Raw genomic sequence first — 14,006 nt, forward strand, 5'->3', positions numbered from 1 at the left:
AACCTCTCTTGCCAATGCTAAGAACTGCTTCAATTTTAGAAAAAGAAACTTCTGATTATCTTTGACACGTTTTAAAGGATTAGGAAAAAGATGAAAAGCAGCTTACGGCCATACCTCTCTGGTTCCGCCCGATCTCGTCTGATCTCGGAAGCTAAGCAGAGCAGGGCCTGGTTAGTACCTGGATGGAAGACCGCCTGGGAATCCCAGGTGCCGTAAGCTTTTTCACTTCTCTCTCTGAAAGCCGCCCAGCGCCGTAAATTGTACACCTACACAATTGTAAAAAAAAATTCACATTGTAGAAGAGATGCAATAGGAAGAAGATGAAAGGTGGCTTACGTCCGTACCATCGTCAGGCCATTTGAGGTGGCGGGGACTGCAATGGCCATTCACCGATTGGCTGGGACCCCTGGGCGGGTCTTCTCTAGTCCATCCAATTTTCGGCATGGGATGTCACAGCCTTCTTTGCATACCCTTATTTAACCCACACAAAGATGCCAACGGCAGGCGTGTCATAATTCATTGACGCATTATAAAGGATTAGGAAAAAGATAAAAAGCAGCTTACGGCCATACCTCTCTGGTTCCGCCCGATCTCGTCTGATCTCGGAAGCTAAGCAGAGCAGGGCCTGGTTAGTACCTGGATGGAAGACCGCCTGGGAATCCCAGGTGCCGTAAGCTTTTTCACTTCTCTCTCCGAAAGCCGCCGAGCGCCGCAGATTGTACACCTGTTTTAACGTTGGATATGAAAGGAAATTAGACAATATTATCCAAAATGATTCCGTTTCATGATTGCTAAATTAGTGTTGGTCAACATTTACGATTGGCATACTGTTGTTTGTAATTTAGCCGTTGAAATACAGGTGCTAACCCAACATGTTAGAATTGCCAGTGAAGAAAAGTAAAGTTACCTTCAGGCTTTAGGAACCTCTCTTGCCAATGCTAAGAACTGCTTCAATTTTAGAAAAAGAAACTTCTGATTATCTTTGACACGTTTTAAAGGATTAGGAAAAAGATGAAAAGCAGCTTACGTCCATACCTCTCTGGTTCCGCCCGATCTCGTCTGATCTCGGAAGCTAAGCAGAGCAGGGCCTGGTTAGTACCTGGATGGAAGACCGCCTGGGAATCCCAGGTGCCGTAAGCTTTTTCACTTCTCTCTCTGAAAGCCGCCCAGCGCCGTAGATTGTACACCTACACAATTGTAAAAAAAAATTCACATTGTAGAAGAGATGCAATAGGAAGAAGATGAAAGGTGGCTTACGTCCATACCATCGTCAGGCCATTTGAGGTGGCGGGGACTGCAATGGCCATTCACCGATTGGCTGGGACTCCTGGGCGGGTCTTCTCTAGTCCATCCAATTTTCGCCATGGGATGTCACAGCCTTCTTTGCATACCCTTATTTAACCCACACAAAGATGCCAACGGCAGGCGTGTCATAATTCATTGACGCATTATAAAGGATTAGGAAAAAGATAAAAAGCAGCTTACGGCCATACCTCTCTGGTTCCGCCCGATCTCGTCTGATCTCGGAAGCTAAGCAGAGCAGGGCCTGGTTAGTACCTGGATGGAAGACCGCCTGGGAATCCCAGGTGCCGTAAGCTTTTTCACTTCTCTCACCGAAAGCCGCCCAGCGCCGCAGATTGTACACCTACAAATTACAAAAAGTATATCACATTGTTGAAGAGATGCATGTTTAGTGTTGTTTTAACGTTGGATATGAAAGGCAATTAGACAATATTATCCAAAATGATTCCGTTTCATGGTTGCTAAATTAGTGTTGATCAACATTTAACAATTGGCATACTTTTGTTTGTAATTTAGCCGTTGAAATACAGGTGCTAACCCAACATGTTAGAATTGCCAGTGAAGAAAAGTAAAGTTACCTTCAGGTTTTAGAAACCTCTCTTGCCAATCCTAAGAACTGCTTCAATTTTAGAAAAAGAAACTCTTCTGATTATCTTTGACGCATTATAAAGGATTAGGAAAAAGATAAAAAGCAGCTTACGGCCATACCTCTCTGGTTCCGCCCGATCTCGTCTGTTCTCGGAAGCTAAGCAGAGCAGGGCCTGGTTAGTACCTGGATGGAAGACCGCCTGGGAATCCCAGGTGCCGTAAGCTTTTTCACTTCTCTCTCTGAAAGCCGCCCAGCGCCGTAAATTGTACACCTACACAATTGTAAAAAAAAATTCACATTGTAGAAGAGATGCAATAGGAAGAAGATGAAAGGTGGCTTACGTCCGTACCATCGTCAGGCCATTTGAGGTGGCGGGGACTGCAATGGCCATTCACCGATTGGCTGGGACCCCTGGGCGGGTCTTCTCTAGTCCATCCAATTTTCGGCATGGGATGTCACAGCCTTCTTTGCATACCCTTATTTAACCCACACAAAGATGCCAACGGCAGGCGTGTCATAATTCATTGACGCATTATAAAGGATTAGGAAAAAGATAAAAAGCAGCTTACGGCCATACCTCTCTGGTTCCGCCCGATCTCGTCTGATCTCGGAAGCTAAGCAGAGCAGGGCCTGGTTAGTACCTGGATGGAAGACCGCCTGGGAATCCCAGGTGCCGTAAGCTTTTTCACTTCTCTCTCCGAAAGCCGCCCAGCGCCGTAGCTTGTACACCTACACAATTGTAAAAAGTTTATCACATTGTAGAAGAGATGCAATAGGAAGAAGATGAAAGGTGGCTTACGTCCATACCATCGTCAGGCCATTTGAGGTGGCGGGGACTGCAATGGCCATTCACCGATTGGCTGGGACTCCTGGGCGGGTCTTCTCTAGTCCATCCAATTTTCGGCATGGGATGTCACAGCCTTCTTTGCATACCCTTATTTAACCCACACAAAGATGCCAACGGCAGGCGTGTCATAATTCATTGACGCATTATAAAGGATTAGGAAAAAGATAAAAAGCAGCTTACGGCCATACCTCTCTGGTTCCGCCCGATCTCGTCTGATCTCGGAAGCTAAGCAGAGCAGGGCCTGGTTAGTACCTGGATGGAAGACCGCCTGGGAACACCTACAAATTACAAAAAGTATATCACATTGTTGAAGAGATGCATGTTTAGTGTTGTTTTAACGTTGGATATGAAAGGAAATTAGACAATATTATCCAAAATGATTCCGTTTCATGATTGCTAAATTGGTGTTGATCAACATTTTACGATTGGCATACTATTGTTTGTAATTTAGCCGTTGAAATACAGGTGCTAACCAAACATGTTAGATTTACCAGTGAAGAAAAGTAAAGTTACCTTCAGGTTTTAGGAACCTCTCTTGCCAATGCTAAGAACTGCTTCAATTTTAGAAAAAGAAACTTCTGATTATCTTTGACACGTTTTAAAGGATTAGGAAAAAGATAAAAAGCAGCTTACAGCCATACCTCTCTGGTTCCGCCCGATCTCGTCTGATCTCGGAAGCTAAGCAGAGCGGGGCCTGGTTAGTACCTGGATGGAAGACCGCCTGGGAATCCCAGGTGCCGTAAGCTTTTTCACTTCTCTCACCGAAAGCCGCCGAGCGCCGCAGATTGTACACCTACAAATTACAAAAAGTATATCACATTGTTGAAGAGATGCATGTTTAGTGTTGTTTTAACGTTGGATATGAAAGGCAATTAGACAATATTATCCAAAATGATTCCGTTTCATGGTTGCTAAATTAGTGTTGATCAACATTTAACAATTGGCATACTTTTGTTTGTAATTTAGCCGTTGAAATACAGGTGCTAACCCAACATGTTAGAATTGCCAGTGAAGAAAAGTAAAGTTACCTTCAGGTTTTAGAAACCTCTCTTGCCAATCCTAAGAACTGCTTCAATTTTAGAAAAAGAAACTCTTCTGATTATCTTTGACGCATTATAAAGGATTAGGAAAAAGATAAAAAGCAGCTTACGGCCATACCTCTCTGGTTCCGCCCGATCTCGTCTGATCTCGGAAGCTAAGCAGAGCAGGGCCTGGTTAGTACCTGGATGGAAGACCGCCTGGGAATCCCAGGTGCCGTAAGCTTTTTCACTTCTCTCTCTGAAAGCCGCCCAGCGCCGTAGCTTGTACACCTACACAATTGTAAAAAGTTTATCACATTGTAGAAGAGATGCAATAGGAAGAAGATGAAAGGTGGCTTACGTCCATACCATCGTCAGGCCATTTGAGGTGCCGGGGACTGCAATGGCCATTCACCGATTGGCTGGGACTCCTGGGCGGGTCTTCTCTAGTCCATCCAATTTTCGGCATGGGATGTCACAGCCTTCTTTGCATACCCTTATTTAACCCACACAAAGATGCCAACGGCAGGCGTGTCATAATTCATTGACGCATTATAAAGGATTAGGAAAAAGATAAAAAGCAGCTTACGGCCATACCTCTCTGGTTCCGCCCGATCTCGTCTGATCTCGGAAGCTAAGCAGAGCAGGGCCTGGTTAGTACCTGGATGGAAGACCGCCTCGGAATCCCAGGTGCCGTAAGCTTTTTCACTTCTCTCTCCGAAAGCCGCCGAGCGCCGCAGATTGTACACCTGTTTTAACGTTGGATATGAAAGGAAATTAGACAATATTATCCAAAATGATTCCGTTTCATGATTGCTAAATTAGTGTTGGTCAACATTTACCATTGGCATACTGTTGTTTGTAATTTAGCCGTTGAAATACAGGTGCTAACCCAACATGTTAGAATTGCCAGTGAAGAAAAGTAAAGTTACCTTCAGGCTTTAGGAACCTCTCTTGCCAATGCTAAGAACTGCTTCAATTTTAGAAAAAGAAACTTCTGATTATCTTTGACACGTTTTAAAGGATTAGGAAAAAGATGAAAAGCAGCTTACGGCCATACCTCTCTGGTTCCGCCCGATCTCGTCTGTTCTCGGAAGCTAAGCAGAGCAGGGCCTGGTTAGTACCTGGATGCAAGACCGCCTGGGAATCCCAGGTGCCGTAAGCTTTTTAACTTCTCTCTCTGAAAGCCGCCCAGCGCCGTAGATTGTACACCTACACAATTGTAAAAAAAAATTCACATTGTAGAAGAGATGCAATAGGAAGAAGATGAAAGGTGGCTTACGTCCATACCATCGTCAGGCCATTTGAGGTGGCGGGGACTGCAATGGTCATTCACCGATTGGCTGGGACTCCTGGGCGGGTCTTCTCTAGTCCATCCAATTTTCGGCATGGGATGTCACAGCCTTCTTTGCATACCCTTATTTAACCCACACAAAGATGCCAACGGCAGGCGTGTCATAATTCATTGACGCATTATAAAGGATTAGGAAAAAGATAAAAAGAAGCTTACGGCCATACCTCTCTGGTTCCGCCCGATCTCGTCTGATCTCGGAAGCTAAGCAGAGCAGGGCCTGGTTAGTACCTGGATGGAAGACCGCCTGGGAATCCCAGGTGCCGTAAGCTTTTTCACTTCTCTCTCCGAAAGCCGCCGAGCGCCGCAGATTGTACACCTGTTTTAACGTTGGATATGAAAGGAAATTAGACAATATTATCCAAAATGATTCCGTTTCATGATTGCTAAATTAGTGTTGGTCAACATTTACCATTGGCATACTGTTGTTTGTAATTTAGCCGTTGAAATACAGGTGCTAACCCAACATGTTAGAATTGCCAGTGAAGAAAAGTAAAGTTACCTTCAGGCTTTAGGAACCTCTCTTGCCAATGCTAAGAACTGCTTCAATTTTAGAAAAAGAAACTTCTGATTATCTTTGACACGTTTTAAAGGATTAGGAAAAAGATGAAAAGCAGCTTACGGCCATACCTCTCTGGTTCCGCCCGATCTCGTCTGATCTCGGAAGCTAAGCAGAGCAGGGCCTGGTTAGTACCTGGATGGAAGACCGCCTGGGAATCCCAGGTGCCGTAAGCTTTTTAACTTCTCTCTCTGAAAGCCGCCCAGCGCCGTAGATTGTACACCTACACAATTGTAAAAAAAAATTCACATTGTAGAAGAGATGCAATAGGAAGAAGATGAAAGGTGGCTTACGTCCATACCATCGTCAGGCCATTTGAGGTGGCGGGGACTGCAATGGCCATTCACCGATTGGCTGGGACTCCTGGGCGGGTCTTCTCTAGTCCATCCAATTTTCGCCATGGGATGTCACAGCCTTCTTTGCATACCCTTATTTAACCCACACAAAGATGCCAACGGCAGGCGTGTCATAATTCATTGACGCATTATAAAGGATTAGGAAAAAGATAAAAAGCAGCTTACGGCCATACCTCTCTGGTTCCGCCCGATCTCGTCTGATCTCGGAAGCTAAGCAGAGCAGGGCCTGGTTAGTACCTGGATGGAAGACCGCCTGGGAATCCCAGGTGCCGTAAGCTTTTTCACTTCTCTCACCGAAAGCCGCCGAGCGCCGCAGATTGTACACCTACAAATTACAAAAAGTATATCACATTGTTGAAGAGATGCATGTTTAGTGTTGTTTTAACGTTGGATATGAAAGGCAATTAGACAATATTATCCAAAATGATTCCGTTTCATGGTTGCTAAATTAGTGTTGATCAACATTTAACAATTGGCATACTTTTGTTTGTAATTTAGCCGTTGAAATACAGGTGCTAACCCAACATGTTAGAATTGCCAGTGAAGAAAAGTAAAGTTACCTTCAGGTTTTAGAAACCTCTCTTGCCAATCCTAAGAACTGCTTCAATTTTAGAAAAAGAAACTCTTCTGATTATCTTTGACGCATTATAAAGGATTAGGAAAAAGATAAAAAGCAGCTTACGGCCATACCTCTCTGGTTCCGCCCGATCTCGTCTGTTCTCGGAAGCTAAGCAGAGCAGGGCCTGGTTCGTACCTGGATGGAAGACCGCCTGGGAATCCCAGGTGCCGTAAGCTTTTTCACTTCTCTCTCTGAAAGCCGCCCAGCGCCGTAAATTGTACACCTACACAATTGTAAAAAAAAATTCACATTGTAGAAGAGATGCAATAGGAAGAAGATGAAAGGTGGCTTACGTCCGTACCATCGTCAGGCCATTTGAGGTGGCGGGGACTGCAATGGCCATTCACCGATTGGCTGGGACCCCTGGGCGGGTCTTCTCTAGTCCATCCAATTTTCGGCATGGGATGTCACAGCCTTCTTTGCATACCCTTATTTAACCCACACAAAGATGCCAACGGCAGGCGTGTCATAATTCATTGACGCATTATAAAGGATTAGGAAAAAGATAAAAAGCAGCTTACGGCCATACCTCTCTGGTTCCGCCCGATCTCGTCTGATCTCGGAAGCTAAGCAGAGCAGGGCCTGGTTAGTACCTGGATGGAAGACCGCCTGGGAATCCCAGGTGCCGTAAGCTTTTTCACTTCTCTCTCCGAAAGCCGCCGAGCGCCGCAGATTGTACACCTGTTTTAACGTTGGATATGAAAGGAAATTAGACAATATTATCCAAAATGATTCCGTTTCATGATTGCTAAATTAGTGTTGGTCAACATTTACGATTGGCATACTGTTGTTTGTAATTTAGCCGTTGAAATACAGGTGCTAACCCAACATGTTAGAATTGCCAGTGAAGAAAAGTAAAGTTACCTTCAGGCTTTAGGAACCTCTCTTGCCAATGCTAAGAACTGCTTCAATTTTAGAAAAAGAAACTTCTGATTATCTTTGACACGTTTTAAAGGATTAGGAAAAAGATGAAAAGCAGCTTACGTCCATACCTCTCTGGTTCCGCCCGATCTCGTCTGATCACGACCGAAGGCTCCGCCCATTGCAGGTAGCAGGAAGTGCCAGTAGACCAGATTTGTTTGCCACACGGCTCCTTGTAGGGGCTCTCTTTTTCACCTCTGTTTGGGCTTATATTTGGATGCTTTAAGCGTTTTTTGTTGTCCTTTGAGACGTTTAGTACCCCCAGCAGTACTGTACTGCCTGGGGGGAAACTCCTTTTTTAGATATCCCCCACTTTGGTAGAAAGGGGCGTTTTTCGTCTATTTTTATTTTATTAAATATGGCAGACCAGCCGACCAAACCAGCACAGACCAAGATAACGGAGGACGACAAAAGAAGGTTTATGGCAAGCGTAAACGAGAGCGAGGAGAGAAATACCAGAGAGGAAGAAAGGAAAAGAAACCAGAGCTTGACGGTGAGAGTGGAGATGGAGGGGGAGGATACCATACCAATAATGGAAATGATGAGCTGCATCCGTGGGCTGTGCGGAGGTCTTATGGCCTGCCGGGTGTTAGGCCCCAACAAATATGAGGCTACCATGAGCCACCCGAAGGGAAAAGAGAGACTCATGGAAGGTTTTAAAATTAATGGCGCCACTGCTCACGTCAGTGAAATTACCAACGATGAGCTGGTAGTATCGTTCCTAAATCTGCCATATTACATTGAGGACTCGGAGATCATAGCCAAACTGCTAACATGGGGAGTTTCGGCGGTGTCCCCGATCAAAAGAAGAATGTGGCCGGGCACCAAGGTGGCCGATGGGACAAGGTTTGTGAGAGTGAAGTTCAACCAACATATTCAGTCACTTCCATACTCCACAAAATTTAACACGGCGTTGGGAGCAGAGTACTTCAGAGTCATCCATGACAAACAAGTTCGAGTATGCAGAATGTGCATGCAGCCGGGACACATTCTCAGAGACTGCCCAGAATTCATGTGCCACCAGTGTGGTGTGCAGGGCCACTACGCAAGAGAGTGTGCACAAAAGAGACAGACAAGGTGTGCCCTATGTAAAAATGAAGTAGAAAGATGCATATGTAACGTGAGTGAAGAGGAGATGAGTCAAGCTGGGTCAAGCGAACCGGATCTGGAGAGGAAGGAAGAGCAAGGGGGTGAGGAGCACGGTGACAGCAGCACGGTGGTGATCCAGGAGAGCAGCGCGGTGGGGCCAGTGGAGGAGGACCGACACCAGACCACCACAACCAGTGGGCCGAAGACGGTCGAGGGACCAGAGGAGATAGGAGAGCCGGGCGGTGAACCGGGGAAAGATGCAGTGGATGAGGTGCAGGTGGGAGAAACGGAGACGGAGCCGGCACAGGCAGTCCAGCCGGTACAGCAGAAGCTGAGGAGATCGGCCAGGCAGGTGGAGGTAGAGTCCTCCCTGGACGTGGAGGAGGGGCGAGAAGGCGAGCCGGGGCCGCAGACAATGCAGTTGTCGGAGCCATCTGAAGAATCGGACATGGACTTTACAAATGAAGCAAAAGAGGTGAGGAAAAGACACAACGTTTGGTCGACGAAAGCGAAGAAGAAGATGACAAAGAAGAAATAGGAATTTAATGCAACTGCTCTTTATAATGATTTCCCTGTCCCTGACCCTGGCGTCACAAAATATAAACAGCTGTAGGAATACCCAGAAAATGAATGAGGTACTAATGCAGAACAGTTATGTGGATGTTGTTTGCCTACAAGAAACAAACTGGGACACAAACTGGGTAGATACATGTGCAAAGCAATGGAAAGGGACGGTCTTCTCAAGTGAGGGGACCGCAAGGTCATGTGGGGTGGCCATTTTGATCGGCCCAGAAAACATCAGTGGGTATAGGGAAATTTTTAAAGATAGTGAAGGCAGATGCATTATAATAGAGGTGATTTATAAGGGAGAACCAATCAGAATAATTAATATATACGCCCCAAATATTGGCGAGGAGAGGAATACTTTCTTCCAGAAACTAGAAAAATGGATAACTGTGGAAACGATAATCATGGGAGACTTTAACGTCGCCCTAACTAACAATGACGTATCAATTAATAATAAATATAACAGCGACATGAGTAGGAGAACCTTAAAAAATATAATCACAGGAAACAATATGATAGATGCATGGAGGGTTTTCAACCCTAGGAGTAGAGGGTTTTCGAGGCGGCAAGTGGTCATGGGCAAATTAAAACAGTCTAGGATAGATCTGGCGCTGGTCGCCTCGGGGAGAGTTAAACATATAGTAGATATTAAATATAAGTTTAATATATTGAGTGATCACGCTCAACTTAATATGACACTTGGGGACAAAATGGAGAGGGGAAGGGGATTATGGTGTCTAAACAATAGCATCCTACGGGACGATAAGTACAAACAAAGAATAGAGACAGAGTTAAACAATATAGCTACGGATATTAAATATGTAGAAGAAAAGACAAATTATTGGGAGGACGCTAAACTTAGGATTAAAAAAATAAGCATAAATTATTGTAAAAAAAAAAGATGGGAAGAAAGGATTGAAGAAAGAATGTTAAACAACTTGTTAAGGATAGAAATAGAACAGGCAGAAACCGATGAAACTCATACCAGCGAGAAATATGAACTCTACAAAGCTAAATTGGACGAGATGGAAGCAAAAAGATGTAAGGGGGCAGCCATTAGGAGTAGGGCACAGCATCTATTAGAAGGAGAAAAGAGCACAGCGTTCTTTTTAGGATTGGAGAAAACAGCCCAAGAAAGACAGCATATTAGGCAACTGGAGAACGACAATAAATCTGTGATTGAGGACAAGGAGGAAATTATGGCAACTGTCTTTAATTACTACAAAGAATTGTATACTGACCAAAATCCGCAGAATGCACAGATTACAAAAATAACGAATCATATCACAAAACAGCTACAAGAAGAAGATAAAACCTTTTGTGAGCAGCCAATCCGGGTAGAGGAAATAGAAGTGGCCATCAAAAATCTAAACAGGAACAAGAGTCCAGGAAAGGATGGGCTAACTGCCGAATTATATCAAAGGTTCCCTGACCTGTTTGCTCCGGTCCTGTTAACTGTATATAATGAAATGCAATTAAGCCAAAGCATGCCTGAAACGTTCACAGAGGGGATAATTACCTTGATCTATAAAAATAAAGGTACTAGGGACAAACTGGGAAATTATAGACCAATCAGTGTTTTAAATACAGATTATAAAATATTAGCAAAAGTATTGGCAAACAGACTAAAAAAAGTGATTAAGACAATAATTATGGATACGCAAACATATAGCATACCTGGTAGAGATATACATGACAACATCATCCTGATAAAAGACCTAGTCAGGATCATGAAAAAAGAAGGGGGCTATCTGCTGGGAATCGATCTGGAAAAGGCCTTTGACAGGGTAGAACATCGATTCCTTTGGGAAGCACTAAAGGCGTATGGGTTCGGGGGGGAATTTATAAACTGGGTGAAATTATTATATGCTGAAGCAAAAAGTAGAGTCAGGGTCAACGGGGCCCTCACCGAGCCTGTTGAGTTGAAAAGGGCGGTCAGACAGGGATGCCCGTTGTCCGCTATGCTCTACAGCCTTGTGGCAGAACCCCTGGCATTGATGCTAGTGGAGGATAAGAGAATAGATGGAGTGAAAACTAGTAAAGGCAGGGAAATTAAAATAATCCAATATGCTGATGACATCAACATTTGTGTTAAGGATACAAAAAGCATTGACCACATCATGGAGCACATGGAGGAATTCGGAGTCGCCTCAGGGGCAAAAATCAACATGACAAAAACTGAATTAATGGTTTTTAATAAAGACGAAGCTCTGGATAACAAATGGGGGTTCAAAATAGTACAAGACGTGAGGAAAGTACTTGGGGTATATATAGGGGAAAATGAAGAAGGCGCCAGGGACAAAACCTGGACAGAAATTATTGAGAAAATTAAAAACATATGTAACCTGTGGTACGCCAGGGGCCTGAACCTAAGAGGGAAGGTAATCATATCTAATGCGCTAGTATTGTCAAAAGTTAACTACATTTTGGGGTCTTGCGAGATGCCGAATTGGGCTTCAGATTCAATTAATGCAGTGATTTCCTCATTCTTGTGGAAGAGGAAGGGCAATACGATCGCCCGCAGGACGCTAATCGCTAGCAAAAGGGAGGGGGGTCTAGATCTGATTGACCTCAGAGCCAAAAGAGATGCTCTGAGGGTTAAGCTAATTGGGAAATTTCTTGACCTGAGAAGGCAACATCCATGGAAAGACAACCTGGCGACCCTCCTGACAGAGTACGGTGAGAAGAATAACTACAACCTGTTTGCTTTTGCTCCAAGAAATGTTTCTGGAGGGTTTCCAGGTTTCTACCGGGAAATGTTGGAGGCCTGGGACAAGTTTCCGCCCCACCTCAGACCGGACATGGAATACAGAGAGCAGGTGATGCTGTTACCGATCCTCAACTCACCTTTCTTCTTGCACAAAGGCAGGCCCCTGGCGTCCAAGCCGCTCCGTGAGGCAGGCCTGACGACACTGGGGGGGGCCGACGGGAGAGGGGGTAAGTTGGGTTTTGATTGTGGGAAAGCATTAGCGATCTTGAACAGAGCGGGGGTGTTTTTTAAGAAGAAACAGATAGCGGAAATTGGGTTGAGAGTTAATAAATGTATTTGCAAGGAATGGCAAACATTGATGCGCAGTAACAGCAAAGGGCAGGGCGACGGGGTGAACTTTATTCTGTGCCACAATGGAAAGAATATCCCAGTTACACAAATAAAAACAAAGGTAATCTACAACATTCTAATTAGAAAACTGGTCAAGAAACCAGCATCAGAACCAAGATGGGCAAGCATGTTTCCAAAAAAAGAAATCCAGACAATCTGGGGGAACCTAAACGTCCCATTTATCCCACATTCAGTTTTCAACACAGAATTCAAACTGAGGCACAGGCGGATTTTCACAAGCATCGTCCTCCATCAAATATACAGAGACAAATTTGAAAGGACTTGTGCGGTGTGTGGGCTAGAGGACGAGACTTTGGAACATCTCACACTTGAATGTCCAGCCCTAAAAAGTTTGCAGATATATGTGCGCAGAATGTTATGCAATCAATGTGGTGTAAATGAAGAGAGTCTGAAAGACTGGGACTGGATATGGCTTTTTGGCATGCCCAAAAAAAGTAAAGGAGGGGCTGAAGCCCAAGTGAATACACTCCTTGCATTTGCCAGGCACGCAGTAATCCTGAGGAGAAATTATGCACTGTACGAAGGAAAGACTGTAAGCATTTTGGAGTTGTACAAGAATATGTTAAAAGCACACATTAGACTGCTGTATGTCTGTAGGAAAGAATGGGTCTCGGAGCATTTTTTAAATAAGACAGCGATGGGTGAAGTTGTAGAAGGGCAGGGGCTCGTCTTCTATTTCTAATTGAGAATTAAACTCCTGGGTCTGTAATTGTAATATGATATGATGTAATATGATATGATAAATATGTGTTGCGTGGGTGTATGAGTGTGAAAAAACAAATGTAATGTATTTTTTGTATTTTTGATAATAAAAGGAAAAAAAAAAAAATCTCGGAAGCTAAGCAGAGCAGGGCCTGGTTAGTACCTGGATGGAAGACCGCCTGGGAATCCCAGGTGCCGTAAGCTTTTTCACTTCTCTCTCTGAAAGCCGCCCAGCGCCGTAGATTGTACACCTACACAATTGTAAAAAAAAATTCACATTGTAGAAGAGATGCAATAGGAAGAAGATGAAAGGTGGCTTACGTCCATACCATCGTCAGGCCATTTGAGGTGGCGGGGACTGCAATGGCCATTCACCGATTGGCTGGGACTCCTGGGCGGGTCTTCTCTAGTCCATCCAATTTTCGCCATGGGATGTCACAGCCTTCTTTGCATACCCTTATTTAACCCACACAAAGATGCCAACGGCAGGCGTGTCATAATTCATTGACGCATTATAAAGGATTAGGAAAAAGATAAAAAGCAGCTTACGGCCATACCTCTCTGGTTCCGCCCGATCTCGTCTGATCTCGGAAGCTAAGCAGAGCAGGGCCTGGTTAGTACCTGGATGGAAGACCGCCTGGGAATCCCAGGTGCCGTAAGCTTTTTCACTTCTCTCACCGAAAGCCGCCGAGCGCCGCAGATTGTACACCTACAAATTACAAAAAGTATATCACATTGTTGAAGAGATGCATGTTTAGTGTTGTTTTAACGTTGGATATGAAAGGCAATTAGACAATATTATCCAAAATGATTCCGTTTCATGGTTGCTAAATTAGTGTTGATCAACATTTAACAATTGGCATACTTTTGTTTGTAATTTAGCCGTTGAAATACAGGTGCTAACCCAACATGTTAGAATTGCCAGTGAAGAAAAGTAAAGTTACCTTCAGGTTTTAGAAACCTC

The 14,006-nt window shown here is 44.4% G+C and overlaps 16 non-coding genes across 16 annotated transcripts; all 16 read left to right on the plus strand.

Annotated features, from left to right (window-relative positions):
- Positions 1-100: 100 nt before the first annotated feature.
- LOC134122325 (5S ribosomal RNA) lies at positions 101-219 on the plus strand. Its single transcript, XR_009953865.1, has one exon. It is a non-coding gene; the product is annotated as a 5S ribosomal RNA (ribosomal RNA).
- Positions 220-558: 339 nt separating this feature from the next.
- Positions 559-677, plus strand: LOC134122336 (5S ribosomal RNA). Its single transcript, XR_009953876.1, has one exon. It is a non-coding gene; the product is annotated as a 5S ribosomal RNA (ribosomal RNA).
- A 344-nt stretch (positions 678-1,021) lies between these two features.
- Positions 1,022-1,140, plus strand: LOC134121654 (5S ribosomal RNA). Its single transcript, XR_009953195.1, has one exon. It is a non-coding gene; the product is annotated as a 5S ribosomal RNA (ribosomal RNA).
- A 339-nt stretch (positions 1,141-1,479) lies between these two features.
- LOC134122347 (5S ribosomal RNA) lies at positions 1,480-1,598 on the plus strand. The gene has a single exon (XR_009953887.1). It is a non-coding gene; the product is annotated as a 5S ribosomal RNA (ribosomal RNA).
- Positions 1,599-1,996: 398 nt separating this feature from the next.
- Positions 1,997-2,115, plus strand: LOC134121591 (5S ribosomal RNA). Its single transcript, XR_009953132.1, has one exon. It is a non-coding gene; the product is annotated as a 5S ribosomal RNA (ribosomal RNA).
- A 339-nt stretch (positions 2,116-2,454) lies between these two features.
- Positions 2,455-2,573, plus strand: LOC134122358 (5S ribosomal RNA). The gene has a single exon (XR_009953898.1). It is a non-coding gene; the product is annotated as a 5S ribosomal RNA (ribosomal RNA).
- A 792-nt stretch (positions 2,574-3,365) lies between these two features.
- LOC134121986 (5S ribosomal RNA) lies at positions 3,366-3,484 on the plus strand. Its single transcript, XR_009953527.1, has one exon. It is a non-coding gene; the product is annotated as a 5S ribosomal RNA (ribosomal RNA).
- Positions 3,485-3,882: 398 nt separating this feature from the next.
- On the plus strand, positions 3,883-4,001 carry LOC134122369 (5S ribosomal RNA). Its single transcript, XR_009953909.1, has one exon. It is a non-coding gene; the product is annotated as a 5S ribosomal RNA (ribosomal RNA).
- Positions 4,002-4,340: 339 nt separating this feature from the next.
- Positions 4,341-4,459, plus strand: LOC134121543 (5S ribosomal RNA). Its single transcript, XR_009953084.1, has one exon. It is a non-coding gene; the product is annotated as a 5S ribosomal RNA (ribosomal RNA).
- A 344-nt stretch (positions 4,460-4,803) lies between these two features.
- Positions 4,804-4,922, plus strand: LOC134122378 (5S ribosomal RNA). Its single transcript, XR_009953918.1, has one exon. It is a non-coding gene; the product is annotated as a 5S ribosomal RNA (ribosomal RNA).
- Positions 4,923-5,261: 339 nt separating this feature from the next.
- LOC134122380 (5S ribosomal RNA) lies at positions 5,262-5,380 on the plus strand. The gene has a single exon (XR_009953920.1). It is a non-coding gene; the product is annotated as a 5S ribosomal RNA (ribosomal RNA).
- Positions 5,381-5,724: 344 nt separating this feature from the next.
- LOC134122391 (5S ribosomal RNA) lies at positions 5,725-5,843 on the plus strand. The gene has a single exon (XR_009953931.1). It is a non-coding gene; the product is annotated as a 5S ribosomal RNA (ribosomal RNA).
- Positions 5,844-6,182: 339 nt separating this feature from the next.
- On the plus strand, positions 6,183-6,301 carry LOC134122402 (5S ribosomal RNA). Its single transcript, XR_009953942.1, has one exon. It is a non-coding gene; the product is annotated as a 5S ribosomal RNA (ribosomal RNA).
- Positions 6,302-6,699: 398 nt separating this feature from the next.
- LOC134122075 (5S ribosomal RNA) lies at positions 6,700-6,818 on the plus strand. The gene has a single exon (XR_009953616.1). It is a non-coding gene; the product is annotated as a 5S ribosomal RNA (ribosomal RNA).
- Positions 6,819-7,157: 339 nt separating this feature from the next.
- LOC134122413 (5S ribosomal RNA) lies at positions 7,158-7,276 on the plus strand. The gene has a single exon (XR_009953953.1). It is a non-coding gene; the product is annotated as a 5S ribosomal RNA (ribosomal RNA).
- A 6,309-nt stretch (positions 7,277-13,585) lies between these two features.
- On the plus strand, positions 13,586-13,704 carry LOC134122425 (5S ribosomal RNA). The gene has a single exon (XR_009953955.1). It is a non-coding gene; the product is annotated as a 5S ribosomal RNA (ribosomal RNA).
- The last annotated feature ends 302 nt before the right edge of the window (positions 13,705-14,006 follow it).

This window comes from Pungitius pungitius, unplaced genomic scaffold (genome assembly GCF_949316345.1).
Source record: "Pungitius pungitius unplaced genomic scaffold, fPunPun2.1 scaffold_28, whole genome shotgun sequence".
NCBI lineage: Eukaryota > Metazoa > Chordata > Actinopteri > Perciformes > Gasterosteidae > Pungitius > Pungitius pungitius.